Genomic DNA, 15,095 nt, shown 5'->3' with positions numbered 1-15,095 from the left:
ACTCCGGTGGTAGCGACCGGACGCTACCACCCAGCGTCCAGTCGATTCCAGAGAGGTCCAAATCCTCTAGAATCAGGACCGGACGCATCCGGTGGTCCATGACCGGATGCAGACAGGGTCCAGTCAGTATAGCTTGTTCTTCCTTCGATCGACCGAACATACAAACACAGCGTCCGGTCACTCCTTCACCAGTAGTTCACCTCCTGTGAACTGACCGGACGCTAGACAACAGCGTCTGGTGCACCTTTTCCAGCAAATCTTCAACCTTCCTTCGTGCTGCCTGTTCCCAATCAAGTCCCAACTTGAATAAGATCCAAATAAGCACCAATTAGGACTGATGTGAGTGACCTCTCTCAAACCCTTATATTTTTCAAAATATTTTGCCTTAGGCTATAATTCTTTTTAAGAAAATAGGTAATAAGAGGGCAAATGGAACAAAACGACAGAACAACATTCATGCATATGCAATACTTGTAAGTAAATCTAGTTGCTTGTCAAGTTTGATCCAAGGTTAAGCTTCTTCACACGCTTTTCAGCGGTTATCTTAACCATGTTAGACAAGCCCTATATGCATTGCCATAAATTTAAACATGTTGTATATTACAATGAATGCAAGGGACAACACAAGCTCAATTTTTAGTGAAGTTGCTAAAATCAAGTACATTGAACTCATTTCGCAATCTACAAAATGTAGCCTCATCTAGCGGTTTAGTGAAGATATCCGCTAATTGATCTTCGGATCTTACACCCTCTAGTGATATATCATTTTTAGCAACATGATCTCATAGAAAGTGATGGCGGATATCTATGTGCTTGGTGCGAGAGTATTAAACCAGATTATTTGCAAGTTTTACCGCACTTTCATTATCGCACAAAAAAGGTACCTTTTCTAGAATAATACCATAGTCTAGCAAAGTTTGTTTCATGTATAATATTTGTGCACTACAAGCACCCACGGCAATGCATTCTGCTTCGGCGGTGGACAAAGCCACACTATTTTATTTCTTGGAGGACCAAGACACAAGTGATCTACCAAGCAAATGGCACCCTTCGGATGTGCTCTTTCTATCAACTTTGCATCTGGCGTAATCTGAATCGGAATAGCCAATTAATTCAAATAAAGCTCCTTTGGGATACCAAAGGCCAATGCTTGGTGTGTGCTTAAGATACCTAAGGATTCTTTTTATGGCAATTAAATGTGTTTCCTTAGGACTAGCTTGAAATCTAGCACACATACACACACTAAACATGATGTTGGGCCTAGATGCGGTCAAATATAACAAGCTACCAATCATAAAATGGTAGAGAGTTTGATCAACCGGGTTACCTCCCTCATCTAGGTCGAGATGTCCATTGGTAGGCAATGGTGTCTTGATTGGCTTACATTCATCCATCTTGAATCTCTTGAGAAGATCTTTTGTGTATTTCTCTTGAGAGATGAAGATGCCTTCTTTCATTTTCTTGGCTTGAAAATCAAGAAAGAATGTAAGCTCACCAATCATTGACATCTCGAACTCCTTCGACATCAATTCACCAAATTCTTTGCATGAGTCTTCATTTGATGATTCAAAGATGATATCATCAACATATACTTGACAAATGAAGATATGCCCATCAAGCTTCTTGGTGAATAGTGTGGTGTCGACCTTCCTAATGGTGAAGCCCTTCTTAATAAGGAAGTCCCGAAGGCGCTCATACCAAGCTCTTAGGGCTTGCTTAAGCCCATATAGTGCCTTGGACAACCTATAAACATGATTAGGATATCTAGGGTCTTCAAATCCGGGAGGTTGATCAACATAGACTAGTTCATTAATAAAGCCATTTAAAAATGCACTTTTTACATCCATTTGATGTAGTTTCATTTCATGATGTGATGCATATGCAAGAAGGATACGGATGGCTTCTAATCTTGCAATCGGTGCAAAAGTCTCTCCAAAATCCAAACCTTCAACTTGAGAGAACCCCTTTGCTACTAGTCTAGCCTTGTTCCTCACAACAACACCTTGATCATCTTGCTTGTTGTGGAACACCCACTTTGTTCCAATGACTCTTGCACCTTTTGGTCGCTCTTCAAGAGTCCAAACTTCATTGCGAGTGAAGTTGTTCAACTCTTCATGCATGGCATTGATCCAATCCAGATCTTTAAGAGCTTCTTCTACTTTGGTAGGCTCATAGCAAGAGACAAAAGAGTGATGAGCAATAAATGAAGTAAGTTTTTGAGATCGAGTCATTACACCCTTTGATAGACTCCCTATGATGAGATCTTGTGGATGATCTTGTAGGAGAGGTGTATTTCTTCTATTAACCACTTGAGGAGGAGGTTGTGGAGCATCAACATCTTGTGCTTTTACCACCATTTGCTCATTGGAGATATGAGTATCTTTATTTTCTACTCTCCCATCGTTTTCACCATCTTGTGGTACACTTGATGAAGAAGGTTGGTTAATGACTTATACATCATCTTCATCATCTTTTGGCTTGATGTCTCCCACCAGAATATTCTTCATAGCCTCTCTCAACGGTTCATCACCTACATCATCAAGATTCTCATGTGCTCCTTAGGAGCTGTTAGATTCATTAAATTCCACATCATATGTTTCTTCAACCAAGCCGGTGGCATGATTAAATACTCTATATGCTTTGGACTTCAATGAGTAACCAACAAGAAAACCTATATCACAACGTCTTTGAAACTTCCTAAGGTGTTGCTGCTTCTTGTAGATGTAGCATTTGCAACCAAACACCCTAAAGAATAAGACGTCCGACTTCTTCCCATTGAGTAACTCATAAGGTGTCTTGCCAAGGAACTTTTGAAGGAATAGGCGGTTGGATGTATAACATGCGGTGTTGATTGCTTCCGCCTATAGAGCTTCGGGGGTGTTGTACTCATCTAGCATTGTCCTTGCAAGAGTGATCAAAGTCCGGTTCTTCCTCTCAACTACACCATTTTGTTGAGGAGTATAAGTTGCGGAGACTTCATGTTTGATTCCAACTTCATCACAATAAGCTTCTATGTTTGTGTTGTCAAACTCTTTGCCATTGTCACTTCTTATCTTCTTGAGCTTCACTTCAAATTCATTTTGAGCTCTCTTGGCAAACTTCTTGAAGCAAGAGGCAACTTCGGATTTGTCATGAAGGAAGAACACTCATGTATACCTTGAATAGTCATCCACAATCACAAGACAATAGAGATTTCCTCCTAAACTCTTGTATGTTGTTGGTCCAAATAAATCCACGTGTAGAAGTTCTAGCACTCTTATGGTTGACATGAAAGCTTTGGTTGGATGAGTGTTTGCAACTTGCTTGCCGGCTTGACATGCACTACAAAGCTTATCCTTTTCAAACTTCACATCCTTCAACCCTCTCACCAAATCATTCTTCATAAGCTTCTTGAGTGAGCTCATCCCAACATGAGCAAGTCTTCTATGCCATAGCCACCCAAGAGTTGTTTTGGTGAATAGGCAAGTCTTCAAATTTGCATCTTTGGAGGTGAAGTCAACTAGATATAAGTTGTTGTATCTAAATTCATTGAATATCACTTGATTGTCATCTACCTTGGATACAACAACCTCCTTCTCGATGAACAAGCATTGGAAGCCAAGATCACACAATTGCCCAACAGATAGCAAGTTGAAGCTCAATGAAGCAACATATAGCACATTGGAGATGGAATGATCATTTGATATTGCCACTTTGCCCAATCCTTTAACCTTGCCCTTTGAGTTATCTCCAAATGTTATTTTCTCTTGCCCATCTACCTCTTCATCAAGTGAGGTGAACATACGAGGATCACCGGTCATATATTGAGTGCAATCACTATCAATAACCCAATGACTTCCACTGGTCTTGTAGTTCACCTACACACATGAGATTCAAACTTTAGGAATCCAAACTTGTTGAGAACCCTTCACCTTTTCAACAAGTGACTTAGCCACCCAAATCTTCTTAGGTATACTCTTGTTGGGGGATCCTAAGAACATGACTTTCATCTTTCCACTTAAATCTTTTCTAAGCATGTAGTGAGCATTGAAAGCAAAGGGTCTAGCATGCTTGGGCAAGGGTTGTGGCGGTGGAGTTTGACACTCATGAGCAAAGTGGCCTTCTTGTCCACACTCAAAACATCTCTTTGGCTTTGGCTTTGGCTTTGATTGTTGTTGTTGAGCTTGAGCCTTCTTCTTTTCTACACTTGCCACATATCCAATGCCACTTCTATCCATCTTCATGATGGTGTTCATGAGTAGCTCACTTTGGAGATGCTTGCCTCTAGCAAACTTGCTTAATCCAATCTTGAGATGCTCTTTCTCCAACTTGAGCTTCTTATTTTCTTCTTTTAGAGCATCATCTTTCTTTTCTTCCTTGAGCTTCTTGTTTTCTTCTTTGAGCTTCTCATTCTCAAGAATCAACTCTTTGTCATGATCAAGAGTTTATAGCACAATGATGTTGTGGCTTTTCATCTCTTCAAGATCTTTCATAAGCTTCTCATTATCACTCTTGAGCTTGACATACTCATCATAGTCATTGCACTCAACCACTTGCTTGCCTTTGCTACTAGATCCATGCTCAATGCTCTCATCAATTAAATCATCACATGAAGTAGCTATATCAATCTTGATAACATGGTTAGTAGCATCATGTGGCTCATTTGGTAAAAATTCTTAAGCAATAACAAGAGTATCATGACTAATCTTAAGAGTAGTGTATTCATCTTTTAGCTTGTTGTGGCTAGTGATAAGTTCATTGTGCACCCACTCAAGTTTATCATGTTTATCTTTAAGCTCTTTCTTAGAAGATTTGAGCTCCTTGAGTTTGGATGATATAGCATCATTAGTTTCTCTAAGCTCATCATTAGTCTTTTCCAATGTATCACACTTAGCTAAGAGTGAATCATTTTTAGCATCAAGCTTTTCATTTGTAGCTCTACTCTTTCTAATGATCTTAGTGTATTTTCTTAGTATTTTGACAAGATCATCATATGTAGGTGAATCATCATCATTGCTATCGCTATTGTCATCACTAGCATGCTCATCATCACTACTATCATCACTCTTAGTTACCTTGCGTTCACCCTTGGCCATAAGGCATAGGTGTGTAGAGGATGATGGTGATGGTGGCGGTGAAGATGCAAGATCAATAGCAATGGCGATCACCTTCTCATTGTCACTATCATCATCGGATGATCCACTTGATGAATCAATGTCTGTGAGCCAATCATCGACGATGTAGGCCTTTCCACTCTTCTTTTTCTTGTGGAAGTCTCTCTTTTTGCCATCTCTCTTCTTATATGGCTTGTTCTTTTTCTTCTCATCTTCATCTTCATTGCTTGAGTCATCTTTCTTGCCCTTGTTCTTGTTCTTGAACTTGTCTTTCTTGGGCTTTGTGCATTGATGAGCAAGATGGCCAAGTTCACCACAATTGTAGCAATCCATCTCGGAGATTGGCTTTCTTCTTGAGCTAGTGAAGAACTTCTTCTTCTTGCCATCAAACTTGATGCCACTCTTGTTTAGCTTCTTTAGCATCTTGGCGGTCTTCTTCACCATGAGAGCAAGACTTTCTTCATCATCTTCTTCATCACTTGAGATCTCATACTCAAGTTTTGCTTTGCCCTTATCTTGACTCACTTTGAATGCTAAGTCCTTCTCTTTCTTCTTTGTAGAGGATGAGCCATCTTGTGGGGTGATGTGCATGTACATCTCATGAGCATTGATCTTTCCTAAGATTTGTGTCGGTGTAGCGGTGGAAAGATCACCTTGGTGTAGCACGGTCACAATATGGCCATATTTGTCAATGGAGAGGACACTCAAGATCTTTCTCACAATGTCGGATGGCGACATTTGAGTAAGTCCAAGCCCATTGACTTCCTCTACAAGAACATTCAAACGTGAATACATCTCATTAGCACATTCTTTGGGAAGCATCTCAAATGAATTTAGCTTTTTAATCACAAGATGATAGTGTTCCTCATGCTCACTCTTAGTTCCCTCATGGAGCGCACAAACGTCCAACCATAGTGCATGGGCGTCTTTATGGTTCCTTACGCGGTTGAACACATCTTTGCAAAGACCTCTAAAGATGGTGTTGCGAGCCTTTGCATTCCATTTTTCATAGTTCACTTCATCGCCTTGAAGTTGTGCGGGATTCTTAGGTGTTGGGAACCCTTGAAAGGTGGCTCTAAGTATTCCAACGTCTAGAGCTTCTAGGTATGCCTCCATGCGAATTTTCCAATATGAAAAATCATCCCCCTCGAAGATAGGAGGAGGTCCATCCCCATGAGACATCTTACTCTAAGCGGTTAAGCTTAAAAATGTGAGCACTAGGCTCCGATACCAATTGAAAGGATCAAGATGCCCAAGAGGGGGGGGGGGTGAATTGGGCTAATTCTAAATTTTCTTGCAATAATCAAATCCTACGGATAGCCTAATTAACCCCTTGTGCCTAGAAAAGTGTTCTTATCAAATTAACGCACAAAAGACTTGCAACCTATGTTCTAAACTTACTCTAGCATGGCAATTCTATTAATGTAAAGACAAGTATTGAATTGCTCAAAGTAAATACTTAAAGTAAATGCTCAAAGTAAATGGAGAGAGGAACGCGGCGATGTTTTGCCGAGGTATTGGAGAGTCGCCACTCCCCACTAGTCCTCGTTGGAGCACCCGCTCAAGGGTGTAGCTCCCCCTTGATCTGCGCAAGGATCAAGTGCTCTCTATGGGTTGATTCTTTGATACTCCGTCGTGCGAATCACCCAAAGCCGCTCACAACTTGAGTTGGGTCACCCACAAGCTTCGCCGGGTGAACACCAAGCTCCCAATCACCACCAAGCCGTCTAGGTGATGGCGATCACCAAGAGTAATAAGCATGAACTCTCACTTGACCACACGAAGCCTAATGAGAAGATGGATGCACACTTGTCTACTCTTGATTCACTAATGAGGTTTCACTCTTGGATTCTCAAATCACAAACACCTCACTAGGACCTTGCTCTTCTTAGCACTCACAAACGTGTTTCTCAGCTGTTGGAATGAGCAAAAGTAACTCCACACACGAGTGGAGCTTCTATTTATAAGGCAGCCTAAAAAACGAACCGTTATGAACTTCTGCGGGGTGACCAGACGCTCCGATCGTATTGATCGGACGCTCGGGTCAGTTCAACCCATGAACCAGTAAAAATGTATTGACCGGACGCTGGCAGGGTCCGGTCAGCACTGACCGAACACGTCCGGTCGCATGAAACCCTTACTGGACCCTTACTAGACTCGACCAGACGCTGAACCCTTAGAGTCCGGTCAGCACTGACCGGACGCGTCCGGTCATAGATTCCCTTCTCTGGAACCTTACTGGAGTCGACCGGACGCTACCTTTTAGCGTCCGGTCACATGACCCCTTCAGTGTCCGATCGCACTAAACGTAGACAGCTGATCAAATGAACTGACCAGACCCTGCGGCCAGCATTAGGTCGCACCGGGTCCAGCGTCCGGTCAGCATTTGACCCTCCATTCACTTCCAACTCTCGATCATATGTGAATGAAGTTTACTCCAAAGGATCTTAGGCATTCATAGGAGCTACCTAGAGCTAGTTTTAATAAGTGTGCACCACACCTAACTCACTAGGCTCAACTAGGTCAAGCTACCCATCCATACCCCCCTTTAATAGTATGGCCAAAGGAAAAACAAAGTACTAAACTACTCTAAGTGTCTCTCCAACTCCAATCGACACTTAGAACTAGTCATCCTTAACCTTGTCGTCCATCCTTTGAAAACCGAAACGATTTCCATCATAGGGGCATGACAACTTTGATTACCCGATTGATCTCCATTACTATGACCTAACTTAATTGCATCTGCAAAACACATTAGTCATAGTAATCTTGTATTGTTATTAATCACCGAAACCCAACTAGGGGCCTAGATGCTTTCAAAGATGACAAGAAACTCGACCATGTGTACAAATTGAAGAAGGCATTGTATGGCTTGAAGCAAGCACTTAGAGCATGGTATGAGAGATTGAGGGACTTCCTACTCTCTAAAGGGTTTACAATGGGCATGGTTGACACCACTCTTTTCATCAAAAAGATTAAAAAAGATCTATTTGTGTTACAAATATATGTTGATGACATCATATTTGGATCAACCAATCAAGATTTTTGTGATGAGTTTGGAAAGATAATGGCTAATGAGTTTGAGATATCCATGATTGGAGAGTTAAGTTACTTCCTTGGTCTTCAAATCAAGCAATTGAAGAATGGTACCTTTGTAAGTCAAGGCAAATACATCAAGGACATGATCAAGAAGTTTAGAATGATTGATAGTAAAGTCATTAGCACACCAATGGGAACCAATGGCAACTTGAATAGTTATGCAAGTGGAAATATGGTGGATCAAAAGTTGTATCGGTCCATGATTAGAAGCCTACTCTATGTGACCGCATCAAGACCGGATGTCATGTTTAATGTATGCATGTGTGCAAGATTTCAAGCCTCACCAAGAGAAAGTTATTTGAAGGCTACTAAGAGAATATTAAGGTACTTGAAACATACACAAAATGTTGGTTTGTGGTATCCCAAAGGAGCAAAGTTTGAGCTAGTTGGTTACTCTAACTCGGATTATGCAGGATGCAAGGTTGAAAGGAAGAGCACCTTGAGCACATGTCAATTGTTGGGAAGATCACTTGTTTTATGGTCATCAAAGAAGCAAAATAGTATTGCATTATCAACCACCGAAGCCGAATACATATCCGCCGGTAGTTGTTGTGCACAAGTACTTTGGATGAAGGCCACTTTGAGCGACTTTGGAATCAAGTTCAAGAAAGTGCCATTGCTATGTGACAATGAGAGTGCAGTCAAGCTAACCAACAATCCAGTTTAACATATAAGAACAAAGCACATTGATATCTGCTACCATTTCATAAGAGATCACCAACAAAAAGGGAACATTTATATTGAGAGTGTAGGCACCGAAGATCAACTTACCGATATATTCACCAAGCCATTGGATAAGAAAAGGTTTTGCAAGCTAAGGAATGAATTAAACATATTGGATTTCTCAAATATGTGTTGATGCACCCCCACTTATATAACATGCCTCTCCTTCGAGCTTTTCAAGGTAAAAGTTGATTGGCATGATATACATCCTTACTAAGGACATGTTTAGTGCATCTAGTCACATTTTCAATCTTATTAGGACCTTCAAGTGGTTCAATTTTATTAGGCTCATTCATGAAAATCAAATGAATTTGATGTTTATATGGTATCACTATTGCTTCTATGCTTGACTTGATCTAGTGATAGCATATGACATATTTATGGGCTTGTAAACTTAATGTTTAATATAGAAAATGAAATCTAAGTGTTTAACTCAACATGGTACAAGATAACCCTTATTTGGAGGTGTGAAGAAGCTTGTCCTTGGATCAAACCGAGTTAAATATCTTTGGTAAATGATCTAAATTAGACCAAATTTAGGAAAATTATCCTCACCCCATTGATTGACATTGATAATCTCGACCTATAGGTGGTACTATCTATATTTTAAGTCTTTATGGTCATTGATGACAAAGGGGGAGAGAAACAAAGATATAAGTGAAACAAAGACATAAGTGACAAAGGGAGAAAGATAGTGCACAAAGTTAAGTGAAAAGACAATACAAAGGGGAAGAAAAATAAAGATACAAGTGATAGGGGGAGAACTTGACATAAGAGGAGAGATATGATAAAAGGAAAGGGATCAATTGAAATTTTGAGCACACAAGTAGGGGGAGTAAGCTCATGAACTTGTATGGTGCATTTGAATGTGCATTTCATATGTTTGCTTGCATGGCATAAGTTTTAAATTTAAAATATCCATGCTTATGTGATGAATGCTAGTTATAAGATTGAATGATGAAATGAAATCGCTAGAGCATTTTTGTTTCTAAGTAAGTTTTTACAAGTGGTATCTTTTTAAAGTATGTTTTCAAGTAGTATAAAGCTAACCATGGTGCTAAGGATGGTATAATGGTGCACTCCGATTGGCATCACGCTTCAAAGGTCCATCTTTTATATCTTAGCATCATTTGGTAGACATTGACTCCTATATTTTCTATCTAAGCATATGTGCAAGCTACAATCCAAACTCTCAGCACATATATAGGTGGAGCAATTGCTACCATTTGGGGTTCATGAAACTTGTCCATATTCTTTTACACATATCAAATATGCTTGGGCAAGCAACATGGATTCAACTGAATTTCAATTCATATCTTTATGAAAGGGTTGTCATCAATTACCAAAAAGGGAGAGATTGAAAGCTCTAGTTTGGTTTTGGTGAATTGATGAAACCCTAAGTGCTAACCTAGCTTATCAAGTGATCATGAGATAGGTAGCACATCCCAAGTGGTGAAGCAAATGAAGATCATAGCATGATGACGATGATACCATGATGATGATCAAGTGCTTGGACTTGGAAAGAAGAAAGAGAAAAACAAAAAGCTCAAGGCAAAGATATAAACCTTATGAGCTATTTTGTTTTGGTGATCAAGACACTTAGAGAGTGTGATCACATTTAGGTTTGATAGACATACTATTAAGAGGGGTGAAACTCGTATCAGAATGTGGTTATCAAAGTGCCACTAGATGCTCTAACTCATTGTATACGCATTTAGGATCTAGTGGAATGCTAACACCCTTGAAAATATTTGTGAAAATATGCTAACACATGTGCACAAGGTGATACACTTGGTGGTTGGCATATTTGAGCAAGGGTGAAGAAGTTAGAGGTGAAAAGGAGTCAGTCTCACTGGTCACAAGGTGACCGGACGCTGGTCCCAGAGGAACCGGTGTGTCCGGTCAGTTGTAACAGTAGAGATGCAGGCGTCGGTCAAACGACCGGACGCTGGGTCTTGAACGATCGAACGCTGGAAGGGTGTGTCCGGTCCTATTGTCGGGCAGCGCACAGAGGCTAGGGTCTCTGACCAGACGGTGGCAGGGTCCGGTCGTGCCTGATCGGACATGTCCAGTGGGCAAAATGCATTTCTAGAACTTTACTAGAAACGACTAGACGCTGGTGGCTCAGCATCCGGTCAGTTATAGCACAGTGTCCGGTTAACTCAAGTGACCGTTGAGATCGGGACACGTGGCTGTCGTCGGGTGACCGGACGCTGAGGTCCAGCGTCCGATCAATATTACCGGAGCATCTGGTCAGCCCGTGTTGTGCCTAGTGAAGGGGTACAATGGCTCTATTTTGTGGGGACTTCTATTTAAGCCCCATGACCGGTTGAAGCTCACACCTTTAACCATTTACATTGACATAGCAACCTTGTGAGCTTAGTCAAAGCCCTCTCACTTATCTCCATCATTGATTCATCATCTTTATGAGATTGGAAGAGAATCCAAGTGCATTGCTTGAGTGATTGCATCTAGAGGCACTTGGTGTTCGTGTTTCACTGTGAATTTCACTTGTTACTCTTGGTGGTTGCCGCCACCTAGATGGCTTAGAGCAGTGAGGATCGTTGAGCGAAGGGTGGTGATTGTCTCTAGCTTCGATCGTAGTGATTGTGAGGGGTTCTTGACCTTTCCTCGGTGGAGAGCCAAAAGGTACTCTAATGGATTGCTCGTGGCTTGCGTGATTCTCATCTTGTGTTGGTTGTGTGGCACCCTATTGAGGGTTTGACGTGTGAAGCCAATTAGCGCGTGAACCTCCAAGTGAGTGAATCACGACAACGAGGACTAGCTTGCCGGCAAGCAAGTGAACCTCAATAAAAATCATTGTGTTCATCATTGATTTCAAGGTGATTGGTCTTCATTATTATTCATCCTTGTGATTGATTGGTGACTTTATCTACATGGTGGTATAATCTTCTTGATCACTCTCTTTATATTACCGCAAACTAGTTGTCAAGTTCTTTAGTGTAGCTAGTTGTGAGAGCTTGCTTGTTTGGTTGGTGTGGCTCTTTAGTTAGCCTTTGAGAGCACACTAACATAGGGTAGTGTCATAGCTATTATGTGAATAGATACTATCTAAACTAGAATTGTGGTAGGTGGCTTGTATTTTGAGTAGGCTAGCGCAACACTTGCTTCGCCTCATAATTGTCTAACCATTTTGTTAAGTGTTGTTGTAGAAATTTTTATTAGGCTATTCACCCCCCTCTAGCCATTAGGACCTTTCATGTTGCCATTATAAAAATAATCTATATAGCACCCATATATGTTATTATGAAAAGTAAGCTAAATACCTCTATTTTTTGTCTAAATCACATCATTATTGAAAATAAGACTATCATTAATTAAGCATCCAACTTACCCATTTTTGCTATTATTATTATATGGAAAAACTTAAAGTATACATGGGGACCCCATATACATGATTAGTAATTTGATATATGAATAACTCAAAGTAAGATTAGGATTGAGAATCCGATGAATTCTAGCAAGATTTTACATATTTCAAGCTAAATGTTTCTTTTAAACATATCTTAGACATACGAAGGTGCAGGGTGAGGTGAAAAACTATATATAAATGAGTACAGAAAAACACATACAATAATTGGTAGCTAAAATCTATTGCTACTGGACAGAACATGTGATATCTATGCAAATATTGTGTTATAAGTAAATGAAAAGAAAAAAAGAACTTTTGATTAGTGGTGGCCCAAATTTACCATAAAACTTGTTCATAAAAGATTAACCATAAGACACCACGTTAACTCTCACCAGACGCGCTAGGAAAAAAATAAATCCTAGAAATTCTCACAATAATCAGAAACATTTGGCCTTTAATTTGGTAGACTCTAATCATCATCTCCGATAATAGCCATTGAATCTATTGCAATTTATATAAAAAAATTACCCACATCTACCATTATGAAAAATACTTAAAGTAACCTCCTGATTTTGCATATAAATTACCCACCTCTCATTACGAAAGATAATTCAAAATAACCCCCTAAATTTGTATATAAATTACCCATACATGTCATTATGAAAAAATAATTCAAAATAACCCCCTAAATTTATATCTATATTACCTATTTTGTCATTATGAAACATAATTCATAATAACTCCCTCACATTGCATCTAAATTACCCACCACTGTCAAATCTATATGTAAATACTGATATATGCTATTACAAAAAAATAAATCAATATTCATAAAGTATGAGACATATATATTTCTATATTACAAACTTTTAGAACTATGAAGTTAAATAATCGCAATGCTATGTTTGACCATGTATATATGAGACATATATATTTCTAAATTATAAACTTCTACAACTGTGAAATTAAATAACCATAATGCTATGTTTGACCATGTATACCAAGTAAACATATATACATTAGGATAAATATTTATTTTAATATCTTATAGGCATGGAAATTTTTTAATTAACAAACCACATAACAATTAATAACATAAGACTAGTAATTCCCTTTAAATTAAATTAATATTCAAAAAGAAAGAATTTCATAAGTTGTTTTAATAAGTTTATATATTTTAACAGAAATATTATGTCATATCAATATGAGTAATTTAATTTTTAGCACTATGATATCTAAAATAATATTACACACATATAATTCTATGATATAACAAATTTAACAAGTTCGGTGCTAGGGTGCAATATGAGTTTCAATTTAGTTAACATACGGAAGACAATATTACTAACCCTAAACACTTTTTAAATAAAAACAAATTGTGAATAAAAAATAAATAAACACTAGAGTTTCTACTTAACATATGGAAAAATTATACAACTTGACTAAAAGTCAAAAGCTAAACTATAATTAATGAATTCATAGAAAGGGATGCAATAAGGGTTTATATATTTTATGATTATATTTAAACAAAATGCATGTCATGCTATAAAAAAGATAAATACTACAAATGTTAACTAGAGGTCCTTAATGGAGCCTCCACATAAATCCTCATGAGACACAATGGGAAAATAAAAGATAGATCCTAAAAATTTCTCACAAAAATCTAAAACATTTGATAATCAATTTGGTATAACCTAATGACCATTGATAATAATAGCTATTAGATGTATTCTATTTTCTAAATAATTACCTAGCTATGATATTACATAAAACAACATAAAATAACTCATGACTCTATTTAAGCTATCCACATATGCCATTAAGAAACATGATCTAAAGTAGACCTAAATTTGCATCTAATTACTCGTGTACTCCTATTACAATAAATAACTTATGTAACCCAATTTTTATCTCATTACTAAGAAAATTAAATATCCTCTCAAATCTACATCTAAAAGATAATCAATATCTTCTATAAAAAATGTTTAAATAACCATAGATGTAGATGTTTATACATTACCCACTTCTATCAATATTAATATATTAAGATTTCATTAAAGTAAGCATACACATTGTGTCAACATGCATGAGCGATAAATATATATGTTATGTTTCATCAACAAAATATTTTCTTAACAACTCATATACTAACGATGCTAACAAAATTTTAAAACCATATAAGTAATCATGACATGATTTATAGCGGTTGTTACTTTATCTATATTTATATATTTTAAATAAATGCCTGATATGTCTATATTGGTAATATAACCAGAAATGCACATATAATTCCTTGATAGGAAAATCCAATCATCTTAAAAATTGTGGGTGGGAGACTACTGATGGCTATAATTTTTCGGCCTTTTAACATTACTCTAGAGTAATTCGATCACTATAAGTCTTAATAAGAATGAAAATTCTCTTGAGGTTAGCACTGATAACCCCATTCGAGATATCATTTCAAGCTCTATCAGTTAGGTGACATGGTGCAAGTTTTAAATGATTGCATATGTTGTTGTAGTATTTAGAAATGTTCTATATGAACCAAAATCATTATTTAAAGTAGTCTAAAATGAGAGTAAGTAAAAGATACAAAAAGCACAAGAGTTTTAACTTGATGAGGAAAAAAAATCTGTAACAGTCAATAAAAATGAAGTTAAAGAATCAAAATTCTGATCATGCCTAAATATATGTGATGCAACAAGGGTCACCATAGTTAATGTCAAGTTTCAAACTAATTGTATATTAAAATATACATGGTGCCATGCAAAGTAAAAAAATATGAATATGCATAAAAAATATATAAG

The sequence above is a fragment of the Miscanthus floridulus genome, chromosome 3 (assembly GCF_019320115.1).
Source record: "Miscanthus floridulus cultivar M001 chromosome 3, ASM1932011v1, whole genome shotgun sequence".
NCBI classification, from domain to species: Eukaryota; Viridiplantae; Streptophyta; class Magnoliopsida; order Poales; family Poaceae; genus Miscanthus; species Miscanthus floridulus.
This window is presented reverse-complemented; position numbering follows the sequence as displayed.